The 5000-nt window shown below is 41.4% G+C and overlaps 1 protein-coding gene and 1 long non-coding RNA gene across 4 annotated transcripts in view; one reads left to right on the top strand and one right to left on the bottom strand.

Moving 5' to 3' along the window:
- The window catches only part of LOC138967658 (uncharacterized), a 4234-nt gene extending 2839 nt beyond the window's left edge, over window positions 1–1395 (top strand). Inside the window, exon 4 of the long non-coding RNA XR_011456012.1 lies at window positions 1169–1395. This is a non-coding gene — a long non-coding RNA (uncharacterized lncRNA). The remainder of the gene's footprint in view (window positions 1–1168) is intronic.
- Window positions 1–5000, bottom strand: part of LOC138967659 (inactive tyrosine-protein kinase transmembrane receptor ROR1-like) — a 515394-nt gene that overhangs the window by 180493 nt on the left and 329901 nt on the right. The gene's annotated exons all lie outside the window — the stretch shown is intronic.

Raw genomic sequence — 5000 nt, 5'->3', positions numbered from 1 at the left:
GGTTTTAGTAGCTGACATTACATACTGTGATATATAGAGTGGGTTTAAGTATGGTGACACCACTGTGACGCGATGAAGCCAGACTATGTTTTAGCAGCTGGTTATATTACCGGAATACACATCTAGTATGTTTTAGTAGTTTTAGTCGTTCTTTAACCACTGTGATGTGTTGGAAGAGTTTATTTTTATGTGCTGTTTTAGAGGTACATTTTATCAGTATGGAACATGTTCAGTTCTTACAGTAGTTGATAGTGGGGGGGGGGGGGGGGGGGGGATCCTATCTTATTCTGCGTACTTTTATTGTGGTTCCGATAGCTCTTAGAGTTTCTTAGTTCTCACCATGTCTGTATAGTGTATGTATTAGTTACTGTGATACCAAATTGTCTTACCCATGTATGTATACTATGATGCTATGCGCCAGTGATGTATGAATGCTATTTATTTTTGTTTTTATCACACAGCAAGCTGCTTTCCTCGTGTATTTTTTATGTCCATTCATGTGTTGTACACTTGGCAATAAATTATCTATCTATCTATCTATCTATCTATCTATCAATACGGAAACTTTTGTTTTTGTCCAACTAACTATGCAATGATACGCTGCTATGCTTACTTGTATTCTTCTTTCCAAGAACTAGCGTCTGTTTTGGACATGACGTGGTTATATGCTAGGAACAAATAACTTGGATGCATACTATAGTTATAATCAGTCCATATTATGGGTAGGCATGGTGTCGTCTTTTCCTAATGTCATTATTTTGGTGTTGTTCCGAAACTGTCCTCTTGTTAAGATAAGTGTTTGACTACCATCGTTGTAAAATATAACTTATGTGGCTGCCTCATGTTAATACAAAATCCGAAGGCAAATGTTGCCCTTTTCAGTTTATGAACATTTGTTCTGAAGGCCAAAAACTTCACGTTTTGCATGAAGTTCCACATAACCTTGTTCACATTTGACTGATAGTGGGCATGACACATAAAACAAAAACAACATCTTGAGTTTACAAGGTCTGATTAGTTGCACTAGTTAGGTGAGTCAGCTAGTGGTTGATGTCAAACTAATCTGATGTTGCTGCAGATTGTGTCCAAGAAATGAGGCACCAGCAAAATGTGAGTTCATGTTCATAAGGTAGTTAATAATTATCCAATGAATGTGTGTGTGTTTCAGATGAGTCTGACGCTGATGACTCGGTGACGTTTCCATTGTTAACGGATTGGCAGCGAAGACTACAGTAAGAAGAGGAAAGGAAAGATGCTCAGAAAAGAAACAAGGAGGAGAGGGGTGACACCGACACTGATGTTGATGAAGAAGGGAGGGATAATATTGTCTCTGATGTTGATGAAGAGGGGAGGGATAATGTTGTCTCTGATGTTGACGAAGAGGTGAGGGATGACAGGGGCGGACGAGGGGGGGGGGGGGGGGGGGTTCTGGGGTTTCCGGAAACCCCCCCCCCCAGCCAAAAAATAAAAAAATTCAAATTTTTTTTTTTTTTTTGGGGGGGGGGGGTTGTTGTTGTTGGGGATTTCTGATCCCAAACACAAAACAAAACAAAAAAAGAGGGCTGCCTGAAACTGGTAATGATCATCCTCAGAATGCACCAGATTGCACCATTTTGCATCCTTTTTTTCAACATTTTCAGGGGGGGGGCATGCCCCCGCATCCCCCTAGCAAGCTAGGCGCTTTGCGCCGTCGGCTCGGCGCTTCGCGCCTTCACACCCATATCTTCATAATATACATTTGGACACCGCCCCCCCCCATAAAATGAACTGATCCGCCCCTGGATGATGTTGTCTCTGATGTTGATGAAGAGGTGAGAGATGATGTTGTCTCTGATGTTAACGAAGAGGTGAGGGATGATGTTGTCTGATGTTAACGCAGAGGTGAGGGATGATGTTGTCTCTGATGTTAACGCAGAGGTGATGGATGATGTTGTCTCTGATGTAAACGAAGAGGTGAGGGATGATGTTGTCTTTGATGTTAACGAAGAGGTGAGGGAAGATTTTTTCTCTGATGTTAACGCAGAGGTGAGGGATGATGTATCTGATGTTAACGAAGAGGTGAGGGATGATGTTGTCTGATGTTGATGAAGAGGTGAGGGATGATGTAGGCACTGATGTTGATGAAGAGGGGAGGGATGATGTTTTCTCTGATGTTGATGAAGAGGTGAGGGATGATGTTGTCTCTGATGTTAACGAAGAGGTGAGGGATGATGTTGTCTCTGATGTTGACGAAGAGGGAAGGGATGATGTAGGCACTGATGTTGATGAAGAGGGGAGGGATGATGTAGGCATTGATGTTGATGAAGAGGGGAGGGATGATGTGGGTACTGATGTTGATGAAGAGGGGAGGGATGATGTGAAGGAAGGAAGGGGCGATGATGATGATAAAGGGGAGATGTGTGATACAGCCAAAGATATTGGAAACACTGACAATCATGCTGATAGAGATGAGAATGAAGTTCATGAAAGTGATGAAGAGTTTGATCATGATGACGTGTCACTTGCGCTAGGACTTCCCAAAAGAAGTCAGGAACGAAACAAGATATGGACTGATTTGAGATTAAAGCTGTTAGTCAGAACCTGACAAAGTTTATTAACACCGAAACGTTGCCGGGCAAATCAGACTGTTTGCTAGCACAAAAGAAATCCCCGATTTTGATGAAAAGAGAATGGACCCAGTTTAATTTTGTGTAAAGAATATGATTGCAGCAGAGAAAAGAAAGCTTCACAAATTGAATAAATCACTGGTCTGAGTAGCAAAGATCAAATTAGTGAAGATCAAAATGTGAACGTGTTAGTTCTGTTCCAGTAGTGTATGTTAGTTATATAATTACCGGTCCAACGTCATATACAATAAATGTGGTATTTTTTATCCTGAAATCAGTTCATATGTTGTAATCGTCTTGACCATAATTGTATTCGGAAGCATATCTTGTCTATGATTGTTCGTCTCAGATGACAATGATGGACAAGACATGTCTTTTGTCGAGCAGTGTATATATTGCTTGCCCCCCGCGGGTTAGGGGGAGTTCCATATTGGTTGGGACGAGAAAGAATTTACCCGATGCTCCCCAGCATGTCGTAAGAGGCGACTAACGGATTATGTTTCTCCTTTTACCCTTGTTAAGTGTTTCTTGTATAGAATATAGTCAATGTTTGTAAAGATTTTAGTCAAGCAGTATGTAAGAAATGTTAAGTCCTTTGTACTGGAAACTTGCATTCTCCCAGTAAGGTAATATATTGTACTATGTTGCAAGCCCCTGGAGCAAACTTTTGATTAGTGCTTTTGTGAACAAGAAACAATTGACAAGTGGCTCTATCCCATCTCCCCCCTTCCCTCCGTCGCGATATAACCTTGAACGGTTGAAAACGACGTTAAACACCAATTAAAGAAAATATATTGCTTAAATCAAGCCAAGTCATTAGAGGCTTGAATTACCTTGCTTTGCCTCATTTCGGATAGGAAAGAACATAATGAATTGTTGATTTCACCAAACAAATATCTAGCCAACTGAGCAACACTTCACACAGTGATGCATTGCTGTTGCTTCTGTTGCTTATAATACTGATCAGTGCTGTCTTTTCAAACCTTGTACAATGGAACCCCTTTTTTAAGACCCCTGACAATTATTGAGCCATAAAAACGAGTGATTCTTCAACTTAGGGAAATGTGCACAGGTTATGAACAGATCATCACAGGGTCTCATAAGAGAGGAAGGGTGTGTGCGTGAGGCGGGGGTGGGGGGTGGGGGGGGGTGGGGCTGGATTGGAAGGGGGAATACAACATAATTATTCCCACTGTTCATGTCACTACTGGAATTGTGAGTGTGCCTTATTTCAGTTTGTAAACAATTGTGTAAATAATTTTTGTTTGATAACAATTTCATGTCTGGGTGGGTTTGCTTTTTCCACTTGGGACACATTTTGCCGCTGGGCCTTTGCTGTTTTGGCGTCTGCTTTTGTACATACCATTTTTCTGTCTGTCATTGGTTTGATCATTTTGATGAGCTTTGAACGGTTATCATCTTCGCTATGTACACAAAAGACCAAATTTAGTATTACATTCCGGAAAATATCATTATTTGTTAGTATGTTTACTTTCATGATATGCATAAGGTATAAACGCTGATAATGGCTTTTGTGACTGATTTGTATTTTTTTTGGTTAACTATGTTTACAAACATGCGTCCCATTGTATGTATGATTACCCTGTATCTCTTGCTCTTGTTCAATGTTCAGAAACATACCTTTGTCACAATCATTATCAAATTTCACTTTAAAGTGCTGACGTTTTGTAAGTTGAGTTGTTGCGCGACTTGAGTTGCTGCATTGAGATAGCTTGGTTTTGCTGAGGTTCTGGCCTGGTGGTTAGGAGCCTGTATAGATACTGAGCTAGCCATTTGTTTTGCGTTGGTGAGGTGTTTTATGTGTTTTGTTTGCACTGGTGTGTTGTTGTTTTTAAACATGTCTTCATTTCCTTGACAGTTTATTGTGATTTAGAAGTTGATGGATATCATGTTTTCCATTTTTAGTTCATGCTTGCACAGCATTTACGTAAAGCTCCGTAAGTCTATTGACTTTTCACCATGTTTGATTTCTCACTTGTTTTGCTGTCTGTCTTCCCCCCCCCCCCTCTCTCTCTCTCTCTTTCTCTTTGTCTCTCTCTCTCCCTCTCTCTTTCTCCCTCTGTCTCTCTCTCTCCCTCTCTCTCTCTGTCTCTCTCTCTCTCCCTCTCTCTCCGTCTCTCTGTCTCTCTCCCCCTCTCTCTCTCTCTCTCTCTCTCTCTCTCTCTCTCTCTCTCTCTCTGTGAGTGTGTGTGTGTGTGTGTATGTCTCTCTCTGTCTCTTTCTGTCTCTCTCTGTCCCTCGCTGTCTCTCTCTATCTCTCTCTGTCTCTCTCTCTGTCCCTCTGCCTCTATCTATCTCTGTATCTCTCTCTCTCCCTCTCTGTCTCTTTCTCTCTCTGTCTCTGTCTCTCCGTCTCTCTCTGTCTATCTCTCT

The sequence above is a fragment of the Littorina saxatilis genome, linkage group LG5 (assembly GCF_037325665.1).
Source record: "Littorina saxatilis isolate snail1 linkage group LG5, US_GU_Lsax_2.0, whole genome shotgun sequence".
NCBI classification, from domain to species: domain Eukaryota; kingdom Metazoa; phylum Mollusca; class Gastropoda; order Littorinimorpha; family Littorinidae; genus Littorina; species Littorina saxatilis.
This window is presented reverse-complemented; position numbering and strand designations above follow the sequence as displayed.